Source organism: Emydura macquarii, unplaced genomic scaffold, assembly GCF_026122565.2.
Source record: "Emydura macquarii macquarii isolate MOO-44397 ecotype Brisbane River unplaced genomic scaffold, CSIRO-AGI_Emac_v2 contig_312, whole genome shotgun sequence".
NCBI lineage: Eukaryota > Metazoa > Chordata > Testudines > Chelidae > Emydura > Emydura macquarii.
Genome location: NW_027130449.1, coordinates 3,742,767 through 3,766,133, shown reverse-complemented (window position 1 = coordinate 3,766,133; position 23,367 = coordinate 3,742,767).

Here is a 23,367-nt window from a genome sequence, read left to right as displayed (position 1 = left end):
ACATAAGACCGGCCATACTGGGTCAGACCAATGGTCCACCTAGCCCAGTATCCTGTGTTCCGACAGTGGCCAATGCCAGGTGCCTCAAAGGGAATGAACAGAACAGGTGATCATCGAGTGATCCATCCCATCCCAGCCTCTGGCAAACAGCAACTCCTGCCAGTCCTGGTTTAAAAAGACAATGCACATCTTCTCACAGGGGGGTCCTGGTGGGATGCGGGTGATGCGGTTCAGCTTGTTGCCAGCACAATTGGTCCTCACTTAGACTGTGAGCTCTTTGGGCCTTTTTGTTCTGGGTTTGTACAGCTCCCAGCACAGTGGGGTCCTGCTACAGGACTATGGCTCCAGGGTGCTACAGCAGTACAAACACTGAATAATGAGTAGAAGCTACATTGACTTCCCTTTCTGGGGCCCCTAAGTCTCCTTGCTCCAGACCCCCGTCGCCCCTCTCCTTCTACTTTTCTCTCTCTCTCTCTGTTACCCGACCCAGCAGTTGAACACACAAGCTCAAGGCAGAAGGGCAGTTGATTAATCCCTCCTGTTCAAAGGGGGGGGGGGCAGGCAGGGAGCTGGCTCTCTCTGGGCTCATCCCTTCCCCTGGCACGTGCTCAAAGCTTGTTTCAATTATCGCCTCTTTGCCACGGATTAGGCTGATTCGACACAGCCTGTCACTTCCGCCCTCCTGGCTTTCGTTCTGCTCTTCTTTGTCCTGTCAAACTCCCACTGAGGAGTTAGAACCGATGGATTTTTCCCCTTTCAGAGAGGGCAAAGGCGGAGGCAGGGGGCAGCGGATTAATCTCTGATGCATGACACATGGCAGAGCATAGCATGGTCCCTTAGCCTGAACACGGGCTTCAGGAAAGGAGGATTACCCCATGGCGGGGCTGTGAGGGTGGTTAGGTCCCCAGTGACCATGTCGGCCCATTGTGCATGCTCCGGTCCCACGTCAGCCCCCTGCACATGCTCTGGTCCCACGTCAGCCCCCTGCACACTCTCCAGTCCCATGCCCTTCTAGAGTGGCTTCAAGACAAGGACCTCAAAGCACTTGCCTGGCATCAATTCACTGAGCCTCACAACCTGCCCCCAGCCCAGACAGCATGCAATCATTATCCCCTTGCTACTGATAGGGCTGAATAAGTGTCTCCGTATCACGAGTGGAGGGTACTCCAGAGAAGCCTGATGAGGCAAACCAGGGCCCTAGGCACACCATGTTGTGGGGAACCTCATGGCCTCCCCCCCCACAGCCTCGCTGTCTCGTGGCCCTTCCCCACGCTATGGCCCCAATTTGAAATGCCAGTATTGGGAAGAAGTGTCTCACTCCTCCCAGAGAGGTAGGGGCAGTAGCATAGGGGGGCCCCTTCTTCCTACCAGAAGAGGAAACAGATGCCCCTCTCCCCCTCAAAGGGGCAGAGGCAGTAGGTGAGATCCTGCAGTACTTACCCCTACACTGGGGTATATCGGTGTGGATGGGTAGGTTGGCCAGACCCACTTTGCTCCTCTCTTTCTGCTGCACACAGAGTCCTCTGTTGGTGGGGATTCCAGACCAGTGGGTCATGGAGTTGACACCCCATTGAGATACACTGAGCAGCATGCACAGCTGGTATCTGCAGACCCAGGCAGATGTCACTGTGCCAGTTGTGCTCAGGTCCCATTTTCAAGCTTTTTTTTCATAACCCCAAGGGCTAGAAACTTCCTTTTATTATAAATAAAAGCTGTAATTCTGATATCATCACGGGACTCCGGGAGCCGGTGCTCAAAATACAGGCCTGTAGTGCATATGCCTTGATATGACCCTGCCCATTCTAGTACTGCCAACCCCTGTGCTCAAAAATCATGTCAGGCCCTCAAAAGTAATAAGACTGGCTTCAACATCATGAGATTTAAAAGGAAGAATAAATATTGGCTCTTATTTCCCTACTGGTTTCTGAGCCTTCAGAGCTCACTCAGGTCACGTTTTCAAGCTTTTCTCTGTAACCACAGTGGTTAGGCAAAAACTTAAAAAGCAACAACAAAAAAGTTGAGATTTTCACATAATCACCTGACTCTGGGAGCTGGGGCTTTAAAAAAAAAAAAAAAAAAAAAAAAAGACCAAATATCATAGTCATGATGAAACCCTGAGAGTTAGTCACACTTTAATTCCCACCCTCCCTTAAACACCCAGAATTGGACCCAGTCACCCTTTTGGCCAAAGACAGCTTGATGACACTTGTAGGTTGACTATTTAGGGGTGGGGCTAGTGTTCTGGGATCCAATTTTCAAAAATGATTAAGGGATTTGGGAGCTTACGTCCCATTTTCAAAAGTCGCTTAGGCCCAGATCTTTGAAAACCTTAGCATTAAGCACTTGTAGTGGGAATGTCAAAAAGTACTCACGCCTAACTCCCACAGACCTAGGCATCTATTATTATTTATTACCCCAAAACCCTGGCTTCTCTTCTCTTTACACATCTTCTCCAGACATAGGCTTGGCAGAATTTGGTTTTTATTTTTTATCATTTTGATCAATAACATCAATGTTTGTTTGAGCATTTTTTTCATGATTTTTATCAATTTGCATTTTCACAATGGCAGGAAATTATGGGGTGTGTGTCAGACAATAATTATTTAATGACAGTAGCTGCTGACTTTCAAAAAGTTAAAAATTCATAACTGGTAAAACACAAATTGTCAACATCACGTCAAAGTATACAAAGTGAAATCCAGTTCTAATAAGTTCTCGAGCAGCATTTTCTTACTTCACCCTAGCTGTAAATTTCGATTGTAGTTGATGGAAATATTTTTTTCATAGGCTTGTGTGTGTGTGGTGAAATCAACACTTCCAGACAATTCTGATAAACATCTAACACTTTCAAGCCTGCCCAGACACCACTGTCCAGCTACCAGCAAACCGGCAGCCCAATCAGATCAATTCAAAACTCCCCTGGTGCTTTGCATTGCTCCTTCCCATTCCTGACCTTGACTGGCCTGCCATTTCTTTCTTAAAATGGGAAATGGCCAGGCAAAGCTGAAATACCTGGACTTTCCTTTACACCCACTTTGAGTCTGGGCTCAAGATGTTTCAATGCTCTCCCCTTTCTATTTCCATTCTTATTGTCAGGCTGCTTTGAGAGTACTATTATTTCCCTCTCCCCTCTCGCTACAAAAATGGGACATTGTTTTTCTTTTCTTTGATTTAATGGCCAAAAACAGTTATAGGAAACTGTTCAGCAGATGTTTTACAGTATGAAATGCAAAAAAAAAAAACCCAACACACACTTGGGTTTTGCTGGCGGATCTATATTTAGCTTAATGCTTCCTCAGATTCAGGGTTTGTGTTGGCATAGATGAGGCGGAGGTTTAAACACTTTGATTATAGTATTTGTTTTATCCCTGCCATTTGCTGAATACATTACAATGTGGAAATTCTGGCTGCTCAAGTCATGAGGCCAGTTCAGAGGGGGAGGAATTTCAAATTGTTGGACATTCCAGCAAGTTCCCTCCCATTTCACACACACTGAGGGTAGAATGAAAAAGAAGTTGCTTTCAATTGCATTATGATAGGCAGGTCTGGGTCAAAGTTCACCTCATAGTCCATTGTTCATGCCCATGACGTCTGTACTTGAGGCTGGGATTTTTCAAGCCATTTAGGGGAAGTGAGATGCACAATTTCCATTGAAGTTAATGGGAGCTGTGTGTCTAAATCCCTTGGGTAGCTTTGAAAATTGCAGCCATTGTTTTTCTGGAAATGACTTTAATGACGGCAGCCAAAATCCTGCAGTCCTTACAGGCAAAACTCCCACTGACTTCAATGGAAATTTTACCTGAGTGAGGACTCAGTAAAAGCCGAATAAGAACTCAAGATCTGAAATAATAATAATAAAAATAATAACACGCATTCATACCTCAACAAGTTGAACATCATTTATCCAGAAATGTGATTTAGATTCAATAAGGTTATAATATCCCAATATGTGTGGGTTGAAATAAGAAGACACCCAATTCTCTTAACCCCAGTTTATCCACGGAACTAGTCACCATTTAAAGACACACATAAACTACAACATATGATGTTATAATGCAGCTTGCTAACAGCCTAGACAACAGGTCACGTGCTGTTTAATGCTGGGTACTAGTTAATGCCCTCTGTGATGTATTTTTAGGTGAACACCTGAAACTAAAACGGAGACCCTGAGTTTTATCATTATTATTAGTATAACAATAGAAGCGCTAACTGATATCAATGCTCCATTGTGCTAGGTGCTGCACATACAAACATTAAGAGGCAGTCACTGTCCCAAAAAGCTTGCAGTCTAGTGAGACAAGAGAGACAAAGGAATGATTATTATCCCCATTGTACAGATGGGTTACTGAGGCCCTATCAGCGAGATGAAATGACACATCCAACGTTTCACAGCGTGTGTGTGGCAGAAGTGGGAAATAAGCAGAGGCGTGCTAAGTTCCCATCAACAAGGTCAGCCTTCCACTCCTAATTTTCTTATACGTACGGGCAGTACGATAAGTTTGCGATAGATATTTCAATGGTGGCATTCCTTTTCCACTTGTTTCTCTCTCAGGTAATTTGCCGTTAATTTAGGTGAGACCCGGGGAACAAGGGATGTGGCTCTGTCTGTGTGTCACAGCACCTCCCCCCCCCTCCCCCCATGGCTACTTCTGCCATGGTGCAGTTTATGCATCAACCTTTGCTCAGGGTTGTGGCTAAAGGCACAATCTAGCCCTCCATGGCTAAGGTGCGGTAGTTGACGTTGAAGTGAGTCTCATACAGTGGACTGAGCCACTGGAAATGCCTTTGCATGACTGGCACAGTGTTACGCAGCTGCTGTCTCAGTGACTCATTGCTGCCCTGTGAAGGAGAGGTGCGCCCTGTCTGGGAAAAGGATCATTCACTGAGGCTGAAACGACAGCCCCGTTACAGCTGGTAATGAGAATTTCCTGGAAGCTGAGTAGGTTGGAGCTGTAGTTCCCATGGCATCTCAGTCTGAGCCAAAATTTCCAAACTCTGCTGCAACTTTTCCTGTTGGGGCTGCCCATTATGTCCTTTGGAAGCAGAGGCTGGTACTCCCACATCCCAGTTACCCATCGTTAATGTCACAGCTCAAGCCATCCCTTCTGTTATTCCCTTAGGACAAACCATCCAGACTCCGGTGTCTTGAATACACAGTTCGGTGCCTGAATCAGGGGTGTGATATGGAGTTAGGAGGGTGATTTTCCAGCTGTCTATAGGGGTTGAGCACCAAATTGTTCTTTGTGTCTTTGAAAATCTTCCCTTACATGCCTAGCTGTAAGTTCCTAACCTTGAACATTGTGGCTCAAACTCTTAGCTTTTGTGTGGCTTTGCTGGAGATACGTGTCCTGGCTGATGATGTTTAAAGTCTGGGAGAGATGCCTATCTCCCAATGACAGCAGCATGTTGGTGGGAAATACCAGCTGCTATGGAGTCTTGAGTGTCAAAGGTTTCAATTGGTTTAATTTGGGGAGAAATAGGAAGAGCCTAGAGGAGGAAAGATGGTTTTATGATTACTCAACTGCAGCTGGAGTTAGGAAAGCTGTTCCTGGCTTTTCTACAGACTTCTTGTACTGCCTGTATAAATCACTTCACCTCCCAGTGCCTCCATTTTGTTCATTTTCAGAATGATACTTCCTGACCTTCCAGGACAGATGTGGAGGCTTAATTCGCTAATGTTTGTAAAGAGCTTTGAGACCCCATCTTATTGACGGGCACTTGATAAACCCTTAGGTAAGGTAGACAGATTCAGATACTGGAGGCTGAAAAGTCTCCAGTCCCGCAGAGTGATTTCCTCTGAATAACACCGAGGTCTTGGGGAAGTTACCCCTTCCCTGCCGGATAAATGGAGTTTTCAGGCTTGGGACTGGATATAATTCTGTACACCTGTTACATGGCTAGCCAGATATTCAGTCCTTCGACTCACAGACTTCTCCTGCAATTGGAACTAATTTGCTAGCTCTGACAAGCTACTCCTGCCTGAAGGCCTCTGGATACCTTAACAAAGGATAACTAAAACCATGTTTTTCCATATAAGGTAGCATGACCAAATAGATTGGCAAACGGGAGGTTCCCACCCCTGCAACACAAAGAAAATGAAAACATCTGGTTGCCAGCCCTGGAGAGGAAGAACTTTCCAGAGGTGTGGGCCTTCAAAGGAGGAGGTTAAGGATGGCTGACTGTTGCAGACCTGCCAGTTTCATCTGTGGTAATGGATGATAGGACAAAGATCATAGAATCGTAGGACTGAAAGGGACCTCAAGAGCTCTTCTAGTCCAGTCCCCGGCACTCAAGGCACATCAAGATGATCATTCAGGGAGCCTGGCCCTGTAAATATGAGCTGTGACTAACAGTAAAGTAATTCCATCTAGCAAGAAAGGCTAGCTACTGTAGTAGGTAATGCACTGGGTTCTGGTCCTAGCTTGGGGTATATGCCTCTGCTTCCTCTTCTGCCTTTAAAATCATTCTTGTCTTCTTAAATTTTAAGCTCCTTTGGGCAAGAGCTTTTTCTTTCTATGTATTGGTACAACGTCCAGCAAAATGGGGCCTCTGATCTGGGGCCTCCAGGTGTTACTATAATACAAACAGCATATAACAATAGCGAATAGACTAGAGGTTTTTGGTTTGGCCAACACATGAAAATTATATTGGCATAGCTACGTTGGTCGGGGTGTGAAAAAGCTATGACTAACATAGTTATGCTCACATAACCCCCCGTGTAAACACAGCTATGTTAATAGAGGAATGCTTCTGCCGACATAGCTAACATCATTTGAGGAGGTGATCTTCCCACAACAACAGAGAAGCCCTTTCTGTCATTGTAGGCTGCGCCTATGCTCTGGAGCTATGCCGACTTCATCTCCGTAGCGTTGCCATACCCTTTGAGCCAGGATTCCTGGTTATTTTCCTGGCTCTGCCGCTCTTGCTGTGAGGCCTTTGGCATGTCCATTGACCACACTGTACATCAGTTTCACCATCTGCAAAATAGATACAGTAACAGGCCTATTGTAAGATTTACAATGTAGTAAACCCAAAGTACCGGCAGTGGAGTCAACAGACTGGTTGTGGATTTGCTCTAGTGTCACTGAGAGTGGAATCTAGCCCATCATATACATAAAGCTCTTTGCATGTGGGAGACACTGTGTAACGGCTGGTTGTAATTAATCACACACTGGTAGATGGAATGGCCTTAAACATGTCAATTGGCACCACTAGGAGAAATCTGTGCCGTGGTTGCTAAGTCAAAATCAAAGCCATTTCCCAGACATTAATGGCTTGTTTGTTGTCTCAGAGCCAAGCTGGACATGGTGGAAAAACAGATAAAAGTCATAGCCCAAATGACCTGTTTGATTTCTAATAAAGGATTGTTCTCTTAAGTCAGGCAGCTCTTAAACGGCCTCCATTAAAAGACAGAGCAATTAAAAAGGAAAACTCACCCAAATTCATGTGCTCTGTGCCGGGTGGCTGAAGAATAAAGCTCTGATTCATAGACACATCTTTGGGTCTTTTATTAGGAATATTATATATGCAGACAACCAGGAATGTCGATTTTCCAGACTGTTTTTTGCATAAATTATGCTTGTTTTCTGGTCATCAGCTAACCCAGGCTTGACCCTTTCTCTGCACATTCCCCCTCAATCTGCTTAAAAACAATGGACCCGGGTCTGCTCCCATCAATTTTAATGGGGACTTTGTCTAAATGGGAGAAGCGTCTTGTAAATGCACAGCGTAGATAGACAGCAGTGTAGCTTTTGTGGGAATGTAGCAATGGCCATAATGGCAGAGCAGTAGGCTGTCTTCTGAAAACACCAGCACCAGCTCCTTCAAGAAGGAGAAGGTTTGTCAGCAGTGGGCGTAGAGCTCAGGACACAGATTCCTTGTGTGACCTTAGGCCCAGATCCTCAGAGATATTTAGGCTCCCAGCTCCCATTGGTTTCTCTGGATCTCAGTTTGCTATCATTAAAAGGGATAATAGCATTTCTCTATCTCATGGGCGTGTTGGGAGGCTAAGTACATTAAAGATTGTCAGGCTCTGAGATACTACACTGGGAGGGCCATACATGTACCCAGGGTAAATGGAGGAATGTACTAGAAATCCTGTGGTGGACAGTTAAGGAATAACTTGCCCACAGGGTAAGTTTCTTCCTAACCCCAGGAAGTTAATGGTTGGCTCAAGCTCTGAAGCATGAGTGTTTATAGCCCTTTTTAAAATAAACAAATCCCCACTAACGTAACTGTGAAAGGCCCCATCAATATAAATGTCTTGCCCTTTTTTGAACCCTAAGCTCTTGCTGTCAGTGATATGCTACCCCGGGGACAGTGAGTTCCCCAGGCCAGGTCTGCACTGTAGAAATAGAGTTCCTTCCAGTTTCATTGTCCTTATCGCTCTTGTGGCAAGTCAGATGAAAAAAGTCAACCAGCTACATTGAGTGATGGGCCCCTGAAGAGCCTGGTGCAAACCTTTCCAGACAAAACCGTGCTCCTCACAGCACCGAGATCAGTTTTTCTTTATGTCCTTTGGGTTGCATGTGTCATCATTATTTATTAATCCCATCATCTGTCAAACTCGGTGACTGGCAGGCATTTAGAGAGGTCACGTTGAAGGTCTCACTCCACCCATAGGTGCTGGATGTCTATGTTGCCTCTAGGTTATCTTTAATGAAGTGGTTATCTCTGTTGGGACCATCCAGGCCTGTCTGTAGCCTTTCTTCCTACCTCTAGGACAGCATGGAGAATCAGTTCAATCAAAGTGGATTCCACTTGAACCTTCACTCAACATTTGAGTCTTGCTTAAACACACAACATCAGACCCTCACTTGGCAGGAATCGGTGTAGCTCCAGGGAAGTGAATGCCACATCACTACTATGCCAACCTATACCAGCTGAGGATCTCACCCATGCTTTAGATAACTCTTTTTTTTTTTTTTTTTGATTGCTTGCTTTGTAGAGGTGTGGTGATCTAGTGGATCCAGCAGTGGGATTAGGAACCAGGAGGTCCTGAGTTCTAATTCTAGTATATACAATGACTTATATGGACTTGCTGTCACTCAGTTTCCTTATCTGTGAAATGTAAGCTCCTGTACTGACATACAGGGATGTGGGAAGCTCAATTCATTCATGAGTATAAAGGACTTTGAGAACCTGGTATTACCAGTGTGCCAAAGATTATTACTGACTTCAGTTTGGATGTTACAACATACTCTGTGTGTGTGTGAGAGAGAGACAGAGAAAAAGTGTGTGTGATGTAATCATGTAGTGGCTGGACAACAGAGAGGATAAGGGTACAGATACTGCTACAGCTATCTATGTGAGACTGCCTTTAGTTTGAGTGACCGCAGCCTGTGTGTTTACAGAATAAGGACCAGTGTTGTGTTGTGTCTGTTGTTACAATGACCCTTTACTGCCTTCCATTATTAGGCACAGAGCTCACAATAAAGAGCCCTCGGAGCTTTATACGTGGCCCTTCCTGTGTATTCCTCCTGCATGTCCAGAGCAATGCAATATTTAGCCCATGTTAGTGTTTCCAAGGGACCAGTGGCATGTGCTCTCAGGCCTGAGAGCCCATTCATTGAATAATACATGGCATTCCAGCACACAGATGAGGTTAAGTGGCCACAGAGAGAAAGTGCCTCAGGAGATGCAAAATGATCAGCAGCCTCCTTAATGCAGCCTCTGTCTGGGGGGAATCCTGGTGGGCTCACAGATGTGCATGTTTGTAAATAACAGAGATGCTGCCGTTTCCCCTCCCACCCACTTTCACTTCACATTTGGGCACCAGCTCTCTAGATTCACAGCACATGCAATAAATAAGCCTCTCCATTACCGACCATTAACTGTCAGAGCATAGATTAAACCTGCCTGCATAAGCACTTTTTTACTAAAGCTTTTAGGGTTGTGGAATGCAGCATCTCTCTCTTACTGTCCCCTGTGTCATGGTGTCCTGTTGTCTCAGATCATGTGTTCACATTAATGTGTAGGGGAAAAAATAGAATGAATCCAGATATACCTGGTCGAACTAGGAATATAGTTTTACACTGATTTGGATGCTGAATTAGGGAGGGCCTGTGGGTAAGACATTGGACTGGGCCTGAAAGGTCTAGGTTCAGCTCATGGCTCTGCTACAGACTCCTCGGACAAGTTACTTAACCTCTCTGCACCATAGTTTCTCATGCATAAAAGAGGGACAAGAATGCTTCTTTTGCCTATTGAGGTTGTAAACTCTCAGGGCAGGGACATTATATATCTGTGCAGCACTTAGCACAACAGGGTTGGTACCTCCAGGTATAACTGTAAAACAAACAATAACTGCTGGGCCATTGCTACATTCTGTCACATGTCTGTCGGTCGATGGACAGCAACAAGGGCTGCCAGGTGGAAAAGGGCCATGAGAAGAGAAAACCCAGTAAGCCATGAAACGTACCAACAAAGCACAACGGAATAGCTCTTAATTCCTAGATCATCTGAGCTTTCTTCCTTATCGTCCCTGTGCCGGGTAGCACTCCTGACACTGAGAAGTTGTGAACCATGAAAGAAAACCCAGAGAATCTTCAGAGGCAATGCTGTGTTGGATCCAAATCAAGTGACACTGCACGAAGCTGTGGAAAGCAAGCCACTCATTTCTTCAGGCTTAGAATAACGCATTGAGACTAGGTGCTGATTTATGAATGCAGCTGACACCCTGTGTCACTCTGTCCCTGGCCAGACGTTCTTATCCCTGAAGGGTCTACCCCAATTCTGTGAATCCACTTGAATCCCAGACCTTCTTCAGCTACTGTTCACTCCCAGTTTGAAATGGGAACTTGGGAAAATCAGACAAAGTAATTGGGCAAGAGTGGCGCTGATGTGCTGTACTGGCTTTGTGCATGTGAGTGCCTGATGCTCATAGAAAGAATAAAAGACTTTACACTGTAAGTAAGTTTCTCCTATAGTTTAAGGGCCAGAGACCTATGCTTGAGGGTCTAGCTCCATCATCCTCTGTGTGCTCGTGTGTGGCTTATATAGTAACCTGTGCATATTGTCTGCAGCACAGGAATCCTTTTATTGCCTGCACACCTTGCATGAAAACAAACACAAAACCCTCTTCAAAAACTTCCCCTTTTCTATGATGCCTACAAAAAAAACTTGACAAAAGTTAGGCTACCGTTGTGCTGACACTACCAGCCATGGCGCTAACCAGTACTGTCTGAGTTCCTTGTATTCCCCTCTCCGTCAGTTTGTATCCAGCTGCCACCTCTTGTCTTATTCTTAGATTCTAAGCTCTGTGGGGCAAGGACTGTCTTTTTGTTCTGTGTTTGTACAGCACCTAGCACAGAGGCACTCTAGGGCTCTGAGGGGCTACACTAAGACAAATAATAATTCCAGTCTAACTGAATTTCTGAACAGAAGATCCGTTGCAAGACATGCTGGTAGATCCCCATCATAAGGCAACCCCACCTGGGGCAGCCTCCAGCAGCAGGCTGTGGTATGACAAGTATGCTACCTAAGTTCCCACTTCAGTGCCAGTCTCTCAGTGTCCAAAGTAAAGTCCCACCTCTGGGCATGATTTTGTTCAGTACACCAGTGCAGTAATGCCCCCCAAATCCTTGCAGTAAAGCCATTCTTGACAGTCCCACAGTACACATAAGGACACGCCAGGTTTTCCATTGACCTCTTCAGGCATTATTTTTTTAGCAGCTCTTGAGACAGCTGATATTTCCCCCCTCAAATGTCGACATTTTTATCAAAATTTTAAATTTCACCAAAACAAAGTGGGGTGAATTGTTTTTGACAGAAATTCTTTTTTTTTTTTCAAGCAGCTCTAACAGCAATTAACTAACATATTAACAAACAATGAATACATTAAACTAACTACTGGCTGTTGAGTTCATTTGAAAAGCTGGTTTTGTCAAAATGTGTAAAACAAACAAACAAACAAACACATACACCAATCCCACTCAAAGCCCCATGTCAACCAAAAGACTATTTTTTAACTCAAATTTCCACTTTGATGAAATGCCATTTTTCTTTACGAAGAAAAACCAGAACTAAAACAACAGCATTTCAACTAGAGCTGAGCGAAAGTTTTCCAACCATTTCTTTTTTGGTTAAAAAAAAAAATAAATGCAAATTTGGGTCAGCTGAAATATCTCGCTGTATATCTGTATAGATTTTTGTGAATTGCTTCAGTTAAAGAAAAATCTGAAAAAAACCAAAACATTTTGTCCTGACATTTTGTGAACAAAATGTTTTGATCTTTCGATTCAAAACGGCTTCTCATTTTGAAATGTCCTTTGATCTTATTTAAAAACCAAAACAAAAAGCCTACAATGCTCAAAGTCAAAATGAAGCATTTGGCTTTTTGATTCCTGGAAAATTTCTTTTTTAGGTCTGCCCCCAAATGAACGTGCTCCCAACTTTCTGGAATTGTCAGCAAACTGAAAAATCTATTATTCACACAGCTGTAATTCTCAGCTAACTCTGCTAGAATATTTCTGCATTTGTAGAAAGCTTTACTTTTGCAGATGCCGGACCAGTATTACGGGGATTGGTCGCCATACAGTTCTTGTATCACTTACAGGAATAAAATACACCACTGTGAGCAACTGTGATGGGGCATATGGGCCCACACCAGCAAGGAGAGGGTTAATGAGGGCCTTGGATCCAGCTGGCCCCACACTGCTACACCTGCAGCATATGTCAGGTGTGGAAAGAGGAGTTAAAAGGAGACGGCCTAGCCAGTTCTGCTTCTTCCTTATTGAGGGATGGTTGCAGTCAAGGCTCTCAGAGCGCTTGCTGCTTGGATAAGCCTCTGGATGGATGGGACATATAGACCAACCAAAGGACTGGCTTCACAAAGACAAGCCCTGTGTAGAAGGGGGATCCCTGTTTGGAGTTCTTAGCATTCATTTCTTTACTTCTGTGCCCTGGAAGGGGTGGGACTACAGCGGAAGGCTAAATATCACTGCATTGGACCCCGTGAGAGGTGGCAATCGGTCATTGGAGACTCTATAATAGAGTAAGTAGTGCCCTGATGAGCCACAAGGCAGCACCAAGGAGGTGGGACCTGTCACTGAACCTTTATAGCAGCATAACTGTGTGCGATCTAGGGTGTTTTACTGGTTTCACTGTGGGTGTGTCTACACTGGAGCTGAAGACGTGATTCCCAGTTCAAGGAGACATCCCTGCACTAGCTCTGATCAAGTGAACATGCTAGCCGCTCCAAGTACATGCCTAGGATTTCAGAGAGGATTGCACTCAGGGCGGCTAGCCATTCCTGTCACTTTTATTGCCACAGCAACACTTCTATTGCTAGCATCCTAGCTTGATCAGAAATGACACCTCCAGGTCCAGTGTAGACATGTTATATATTGGTTTTTAAATGAATATAGTTATAGTGGTACAAAAACTGGTTGAGACCAGTCCTTAGTGCACATTAACTCTTGTGAGTGCCACCTGAACTAAATGGCCCACATCAATCTAGTTTTTATCCTCTGCCCATCACCATAGCATCTGGGCATCTCTGTAATATTTCAGTGCCTCCCTGCTCCTACTTAATCCTCACCTCTCAGATGTAAAGGCCCTAAACTCCTTCTGTAGGACATGGATGACTCTCGTTGACTGGGATGAGAGTTACTCATAGCCTAGGCTCCAAACATAAGGACAATTAGTGAACTAATCTCTCTCATTGTCTCCAGCAATTGTGTGGGACTACGATGATTCTGCCAAAAGCACTGGCTGCCCTCGAGGGGTAGCTGGCAAATGGAAACATCAACACCTGTAGGCCAGATGTGTACAGCTGTTCCTGGGCCTGCACTGAGCCATCTGTAGCACACACCAATTTGCCTGATTTAGAATGGGCCCGAGGAGGGGAACTACTGCAGCCTGGGTAAATCCACAATGAAATTTACAAGCAGCATGGAGGCCTTTTGTTTTCTCTCAGGCTTCCTTCCCTCTCTACCTGGTTCCATACTCTTTCCCTGGTGGATGTTGCGTTGATACTGAATAGCCAGGAGACAACATTTGATGCTGCCCCAGGCAACTGCTTTTATGCAATTCATTCAGGTATGGACCAGTCCTTTTGCATTTGGTAGCACGCACAGGCTTGGTTGGTTTCACTTCCTCTTACAGTAGAGAGAAAGGTGGGGGAGGTGTGCCTCCAGAGACCAGGACCTCAGTTCTCTGCACCATTACTCTGGGTTCATGTGTCACCCCATTCGTGGCAATGTGACAGAGATAAAGCAGGGTGAAATCCTGAAGGCTCAAGCCCTGGATATGCAGCCATTGTCCGATCACTGTTCAGCAGCAAGGAGGGAAAAAGTGGTTATGGTTAGAGCCTTAGGCTATGATCTAGGCCAGCTACTTTTTCTCTCGGCTTTCCCATAGGCTCACTGCGCTCGGCTGCCCTGCACCCGGTCTAGTCACTCACACCTGTGCCAAGGAGCTTGTAAAATGCCACAAAACGACAATGCTTGGCTCACACAGCAGTGGAGCTAACAGGGAGGCCGGTGGGTGGTGACTGCTTCCCCCGGTACCCTTTAGGTGTATACGGTGTCTTTTCAAGTATGTTATACAAGTGAAAATTCAGTCATGCACCTCCTTTTGTCAAATGTTTTTTTCTGTTTGCTGGGCAAAGGCAAATGAGCGACGACTATTCATTGCTAAAATAAAATCATACAGTGCTGCTGTTCTGAGTTTGTCATTGGAACAAGGGAAAATGGTGCTGCGACTCCTGGAGTGGGAAGCCAGGCCCAGCCCTGCAGGACCGGAGCCGCTGCTGCCAGGTGAGCACGAGGTGGGTTCTCTCCCCTCCGTACCAGGCTGGGATTAGGATTGACATGCTGGGGTGAAGAGTGCTGGTGTAGGTCATCAGTGCCCCCTTGGCAGGGCCAGAAGTAGGAGGAGAGACAGCAGCATCACTGAAGGTGGCACCACCAATGATCCCTCCCTTCTCTTGGTTGCAAAACCTGGCTCCAGTCTATACTCGCGGAGCCCGGCTTGCATGGACGTTGCAGGGTGTGCATGACACCAAGTGGCAAAGCAGTGACCCATCAGGCATGTGGTCAGACTTCCCAGCTCTTTGCCTCCTCAGCATTTTCCTCTACTAAACAAGGATGACGTTACCTCCCCACAAACCCACAGCGGTGTTGAAGCTTCCTCCTTCACGCCTCTCCATAGAGCACTCTGAGATCCTCAGCTGGAAGGAAAACAGCCGAATCACAGCACAGCTCGACCAAAGGTTGCTGGTGACTGGTACAGCAAAGCCATGTCTCTTTTGGAGGATACGCCAGCTGAGCATCTGGCCTATTCTCCCCTGGGGAACTCTTAATTCTTCGCAAGCGCCATCCCTTTGGGAAGGCAATGATCAAAGAGAAGGCCAGCTGTGCCCGTGAGATGCATGACAACTGGCTGGACCATGTCCTTGATGTACTGACAACGTAAAGAGCATCACAGGTGATGGTGGTGCAGTAAAAAGCACCTGACTTTCTATATTACCATAAAGAATACACACATACAAAGAACCATACCTTTCACATCAGACCCCACTGGGAACTTAGCATGAGTAATGACTGAAGGATTCTGCCATAACCAAGGGATTACTTAACCCAGCTGCTAGTGAACTCAAGGGGAGTTCTGCTAGCACTCAGCACCTCCCAGGATCAGGCCCTGAGGGTCTCTTCCGGCTCCCCCTCTGGAGTCAATGGGATTCAAATGGGAGAAGTATCAGTCGGATCCTGAGAGGTGCTGAGCACTCTCAGTTTTATTGACTCTCTTGGGTATCACAACCGCCAGCAGCTCAGGGATCAGGCCCTGCATGCTCAAAGGCCTCTGGAGTGGATATTAGCTAAAACAAAACACATGCATGATTAAAGCCCAATAATAGATGGGAATTTGTACCCAAGAACCTGTAACAAAAAACCAAAAAGTCTCTGCAGAGTGTTTAATGTTGACATTTATTTTTTGAGACAATGTCATTAATTTGTACCTTGATAATTGATCACTGTTCACTCAATGCTGACAGAGCATATGGCTCTGTGCAAGGTACAGAATATATGGGTCCCTGAGGACCATCGATGGTAGATGGTTATATGTACTTCCTTTTTCTAGCTTGGAAGATGGTTGTGGTTAAAAAACTGGTCTGTGACTCAGTGGAGCTGCGTTTGGTACTGTTTTCAGCCAGGTTTTCTTTATGAACTTGGGTTTAACATTAATTTATCTGCAAAATGGGGTTAATAATATTCCCTATGTCTATTTAGATTGCAAGCTTTTTGGGGCAGGAACTGTCTCTGCCTAGCTATATCTACAATGCCTGGCACAATGGGACCCTGATCTCAGTCGAGATCTCAGTGATACTGTTAATATAAATAATCTATTACTATAGTCAAATAAACTCACATTACAACGCATCTCAAAGACATCTTGTTCGCAGCTGCCATCATCCTCCAGCCTCAGGAAGAGTTGTCCAGATTACACATTGATCACTGGGTACATTCCATTCTTATTGGCTCAGATTTGAAAGAGCCTTTTTATCAAAGTCCAGCAGGCTGGATTCCTTTCTTAGAATATGGAGCCCTGTAAATAATTTCCTGGACTAAAATAGCTACAAGAATGACACATGCCTTATGATTGTGAGTTCAACAGGTAATGTATAGTCGTACCACCCGCTGTCGTATATTTCTGAGTAATTTAGGCAGGGGCTAAAATGGAACCTTGAAATGGAATCCCTTAGAATCTTGGGGGGGTTAGGTGAGGTGTTGGATTCGAATTTCTGAACCTACACCTGTGCTTTTGGATCCGTGTTGGATTTTTTTTAATCCTGACCGGTGTGCCTGAAATATCATGGTTACAATCAACTTCCTGGGATTTTGGTCCAAGATGGTGGAAATCTTTTGAGATCAGCAGATTTCTAGAATTTATTCATTATTCACAGAAACTTCATCCATAACTTAAAAAAAAAAAAAACAATCAAAAGATGATGGGTACCAGGTTCACAAAGGTATTTAGGTGACTAAAGATGCAGACAAGTACCTAGTGGAGTTTTCAATCTGCATCTTAGTCACCTAAACACCTTTGTAAATCTGCCCCTGTAAGTATTTGAGTAAGCAGTGCATCTTAGAAGCAGGGAAGCAGGAAAAGCAGGAGATGCCATCAAGTCCACTAGAGACTTCACTTTGCATATTTAATTCCCTGGAAAGCAATTAGATGCTATGTTGATGGATGCTATAAAACCCACCTATAGATAGAATTTTTCCCTGTATAATTTCTGCAAAGAATTCTTGGTCTGCAGTTTGCTCTTATGCAGTTTGTTGTGCACGTGCAATATTCACTTTGACTGGACACTTGGGTCACACGGCATGTTTCCTTTCCCTGATTGCACAAGGATAACTCTTAAATGTGGGTTTCCAATGTCAATAATTAACTGTAAATTCAAAATTCATTTTTTCCATGAGTATTCCGCAATCTTGGTTTAAAACTGGCCACTTTTGCAAATATTCCAGCAAGTAAATTTGGCTAAGAATATTCACAGGAAACTAACAAAAGGCTCATAGACTTTAGGACCAGAAGGGACCATCATGATCATCTAGTTCGATCTCCCGCACATTGCAGGCCACAGAACCTCACCCACCTACTCCTGCAATAGGTCCATGACCTCTGGCTGAGTTACTAAAAGCCTTAAATCTTGATTTAGAGACTTCAAGTGACAAAGAACTCACCATTTACTAACAAGCTAGTGATGTGTGCCCCCACACTGCTGAGAAAGGCAAGGCACTGCCCCACCCCGCCCTGACAGTCTCTGCCAATCTGATGGGGACAGGGGGAAGTCCTTTCCCACCCCAAATATGGTGATCAGTTAGATCTTTACTACAGACAATTCTTTCCCATGGCTTTGACTGGCGGGTCTTGCCCCCATGCTCAGGGTCTATTTCAGCTCCTTATATGAATGCCCATCATCATGGTATTGGAAAACATTTGAAACAAATTCACTTAAGAATTCAAATGGGGACATGTTTTGCTGCGATGCAGGGTGCTGTGGAGCTGAACTGACAGGCTCATAAAGTGCTTGGAGATCCTCAGGTCAATTGTTCTATTCAATTATGTAAAGGATATCCAAGGACCAAAATCACCAAAGGCAAATATCCAAGACCCCCCCCCCTACCCCCACCCTTTGTAATTAGGACAGGGGCTTTCTCTGATTATAAAGAACACTAACAGAAGTTGGATTTTTTAACGCGTTCACATTGTGGGTAAACATCTGGCAGTGGTAGCTTCGCTTCCCTTCCCTGCTGCTGGTGCTGTGTGTGTCAGAGCCTAGTTCAGAGCTGGCCTTTTCTAGCAGCCCCTGGCTTGCGGTCTTGACCACACCCCCTTTCTATTTGATAGGCGGCCCTGCTAGAAACATTGTGGTATTTCCATCCTCTTTAGCTCTAGTGCAGAGGATTTCACCAGGTAGTTGGCAAGAGACCTTAGACAAGTGTGGGAAGCTCTGGAGGACACAACCCTTTTCTCTGGTCTTTCAAACAAGTAGTAAGTGAAGCTTGGGATTCTATGCTAAATTCTCATTTGGGTTGTTGTCTACCTATGTTAATTTTCAGGCTATCTACTTTGCTGGTGACCTGCTAAGGTATTTACTCTTTCTCTTTTCATTAACAAATTAACCCAGCTGATTGAATCATAATGATTTGCTGATTCCACCTGGTTGTATTTAGGGTCCTTTAAATGTTGCCTCCTTTAAACAATGCTCTTTGTATTATACCGAATTAAAGATCACATTACTGCTTTACTTGCCTGGGGTGCAAAGTAGCTTCTTGGCATTATTGGTAACAGTGTATGGGAGCAAAGTTACAGCTAAAGACAGATTGTAAGTGAGCTCAGTTTTATTTTCAATAATCTTACATATGATTTTTGGTTCAGCAGTCTAAAGAGTTTTGTTGCAAAGGAGAGGGGAGGAAGAGCAAAATGTTTAGGGCCATTTTCATTTGGTATAAATCAGTAACTCCACTGACTTTTGCAGTGAAGCTGATTTCTACCAGCTATTTATCTTTGCAGGAAACATTACTTCCACCCCTCCTTATTTTACAAATCACAATAATAGTGTGCCTTAAAATATCCTCAAGACTGAAGATGGACTGGAAAACAACCAATGCCATGCAGATGTGTGCAAGCTTTAGTTCTCCTCTTCCAAAAGCAACTGAAGTTGGGAACAGTGAGGCAGGAAAGGCTGTGGGGCTTTGTGAGTGCAGTTCCTCATCATTAAGAACGCAATCCTGCCTCCTGTGTATAAGACAACACTCCAGCTGGCTCTGTGGAAGTCACTGGGAGCTTTGAGCCCCTGAGAAATGCAGAGTCAGGTCTTCCATGTTTCCATTAGTCTTTAATTTGATGCTTTGCATGTGGCCACTAATTTGCTATTAAAGGCCCATTGACACTCACTCTGCTATCTGATACCTTCAGGGAGAGGGGCTTGGATCCAAAGGGGGTTTACTGGCGAGTATTTATTCAGTGCTGACTTTATTCTGTTCTTGATCTTTTTTTTTTTCCCTTGTCATTTTCAATAACTTTCTGCCAAAGCAAATTTGGTGTTACACGGGAATGTTAGCTTTAAACAACAGGAAACAACAGCTGGCCAGAGCGCTGACTGCTTACTGCCTTTGATTTTTCTTATGAAGGTCTTGATGCTTAAACAGTTTAACCAGTTCTGGCTCAGAGCTCTGACTTTTGTCCTATAGGTGCCTGCGGTCAGATTGCTTCTAGATAAAGATAGGTATTTACATCTAGTTGGTACTTATCTGGGCACCTTGAAACCTTTGATGTATTGATCCTCACAATACAGCTATATTCTAAGGCCAGAAGGGACAATTGTGATCATCTAATCTGACCTCCTGTATAATACAGGCCAGAGAACTTCCCCCTCTAATAATTCCTAGAGAAGAGCTTTTAGGGGAAAAAAACACCCAATCTTGATTTTAAAAATTGTCAGTGATGGAGAATCCATTATGATCCTTGGTAAATTGTTCCATTGGTTAATTACTCTCTCAGTTAAAAATTTACTCCTTATTTCAGTCTGAATTTGTCTAGCTTCAACTTCCAGCTGTTGGATCATGTTGTACTTTTCTCTGCTAGATTGAAGAGCCCATTATTAAATATTTGTTCCCCATGTATGTACTTACAGACTGTAATCAAGTCACCCCTTAACCTTCTCTTTAAGATAAATAGATTGAGATCCTTGCATCTGTCACGATAAGGCAGGTTCCCTAATCCTTTAATGATCATTTTGTGGCTTTTCTCTGAATCTTCTCCAATTTATCAGCATCCTCCTTGAAATGTGGGCACTAGAACTAGACATGGGATTGTAGTTGCACCAATGCAAATATAGAAGTAAAAGAACCCCTCTACTCTGATTTAAGATTCCTGTTTTATGTATCCCAGGATCTCATTAACTCTCTTGGCCACAGTGTCTCACGGGGAGCTGATGTTCAGCTGATCTATCCCCACCCCCAAATCCCTTTTCATCCCAATGAGGTAGGGAAGTGATATTATCCCAAATGTATAAATGGGAAACTGAGGACCAGATTGTTAAAGGTATTTAAGTGCCTAAAGATGCACAGAGGAACTTTGTGGGATTGTCAAAAGTGCCAAACTCATGGGAGTCAGTTGCTCTTGAAAACCCCACCAACTGTCATGTGTTGGGCACTTTTCAAAAGTCCACTCTGTGTCTCCAGGCAATTAAATTCTTCTAACAATCTGGCCCAAGGTGACTTGCTCAAGTCTGTGGCAGAGTAGGGAACTGAAGGGGGGTCCCTCAAATCCCAGGAGACCCTCCTTCCCCCTTGCTCACTGGTTGAGCCTTCCTCTGCATTTCACAAATGCATCTTGTTCATAGAGCCAGATCCTCGGCTGTTGAAAATCAGCAAAGCTCCACAAAGGAACTATGTCAATGTACACCAGCTGAGGATCTGGCCCATGATGTTTTCTTTTCATTCATCTGTTTCATAGCTGGCAACATTGTAGTGGAATAACAAATGACCTCACTGCCCCCCTTCACATCTTCCTGCAATTTCATATATAGCAGCTGTGAGATATGTAACAGCAGCAGCCTCTTTGGGTAGGTGCTTGCCCTAATCAGCAAACTGTTTGGCTAGTGTTAGGTGCCCTTGAAATGACCTCCAGCTGTCGGTTTACCAACTGGTTTGCAGCCCTTTTGATGGGGCCACTATTCAAATCAAATTATGGAAGGAGCTGCAGACTAATAATTTTGTCAAAGGCTAATGAGCTGGGTGTAGGATATGAGAATTCTTAACCAGAAGGCAATTTTCCCAAAAGTGCAGCATGCGGGGAGCAAACGACAGAGAGAGTACGTGTACCAAGCTTTGCTCATCTTGGTTTAAGCTAAGGCTGCAATCTGTAATGGGTGCAGGGTGTTAGGATGCCACAAACTCTGCTTACGATCTTGCCCCCCTACTACAAAAACTCCCCTATTCTGCATTAGACTCTCCCTTCAGAAACCTCTCTGTGGTGGAAAAACCTGTTAAAGGAATGATCAACCAACTGACATAATCGTTTCATAGTGTGGTTGTTAGGATAGGGGCCCGGGAGTCAAGGTACCTGGGTTTTATCTGGGACTCTCACTGAGTTAGTCTATGTCCTTGGCCATGTCATTTAATCCTTGTTAGTCAGAAGTATGATCGGGACAGTATATTTGTTCTGCAAAGTACCTGTCTTGAAGAGTTTACAATCAAATATTGTGCCTCAGTTTCTCCCACAGTAAATTGTACGTAGCCTATTATCTTCCAGATGTGAGATTTTTATAAAAATGAGCGTTGAGGTTCTCAAATGAAAAGTGCAAATATTGAGAGAAACTACAATAGTATCAAAGGATAACTGAGGAAGGAGCATGTGTTTAAAGAAATGTCTTATCAATTGTTTTCTCTGCAGCAAACCAAGAACGCTCATTCCTGTTGTCCACATTCCTTCGGAGCCCTGCATTGGGAATATCTTTTTTTTTTTTTTTTTTAAATCAATGCCAGAGCATGATGAATGGAATAGGTTTATGATGTATTACTGGATCTATAGACACGCTTTGCCCTCAGTTTTAAATTGGCAGGCACTCTGGAAAATTCCAGCCTTTCGAGGGTTAAAGTATTGCAGAAGAATTTCCCTTCCAAGGGTTCTCTTTCCCCAATGATGATAAATTATTGCTTAGTACAAAAATCCAGTGGCAATAACTAAGTAGCATTGGGTCAGCCAGTCAGCTGAACCCACTTACTTTGAGTTCCTCTTTGTTTTTAATGATGGCTTGAGTCAAGATTAGAAACATTTTCATGTGGCTGCTAAATTTCCCTGCCCTCCTCCTATCCTGTTCCCTGTCTATCAGTGCTTCTGAGATACAGGCCTGGATAGGAATCCTTTTAATTTACAGAAGGGGAAGGACAGATCCACCATTTCTGTTCTACTGCTGTGCCCATTGCTATGCTCTGTGGGCACCTTAAATGGCCCAGCAGCCTTATGACTGCAGGGTATTGAACCTAGGGGAGAGGAGCGGTCTGAGCATAGCACTGGGACCCAGTCACTAGACGTGGGCTGAGCCACAAACTGGACTGAAAGGCAATGTGCTTAGTGGATAGGACATTATACCAGGACTCGGAATACTTGGCTTCTATTGCTGGTCCATCACTGACCTGCTCGGTGATCTTGGGCAAGTCACTTAATTTCTTTGTGCCTCAGTATCCCCATATTTAAAATGAGGATAATAATTTTTATGAACACAAGTTATTTTTAAAAGATATATTCAAATAGGCTAAATTAATTTAATATCTCTTTTGTGATCGAGCTGGTCAAAACTTGTTTTGGAGTGGATTTTTTTAACCTTAAGAAATCTGGGACAAATAATTTTTGTTAGCAAGCTTTGTCACAAGAAACTTAAAAATGTTCAAATTAAAATTTAATTTCAAAGTTTGATTGTTTTTTTTTTTAAACTGAAACTAAAGGAAAACCCCAAGTCTAAATGAAACCAAAATTTTCATTAGTTGATCAATTTCCCATCTAAAAACATAGTTGAAAGTGACATATTCCCTGTGGGAATTTTTGTTCTCCTTTTTTTTTGGTGGAAAAGAGTGTGGGTGGATGTGGGTTTTTTTGTTTTGTTTTTGGTGAAATTGAAAAATTTCAAACAGCCTCACTGTCTGGTATTTGTTGTATAATTCATTCAACATCCATGGGAAATTTGCGGTTTGACTTTGCTAGTTCATTATTTGTGCATGTGATTGGTCACATAGTGGTGTTTAACAAGTTTCAGTCCTCCAATTAAGAAGCAGAAACAAGAGAATAAAAATAGAGTATATGTGTGTTCACATAATATATAGGTATTCTACTAGGCAATTCAACCAAATGTTT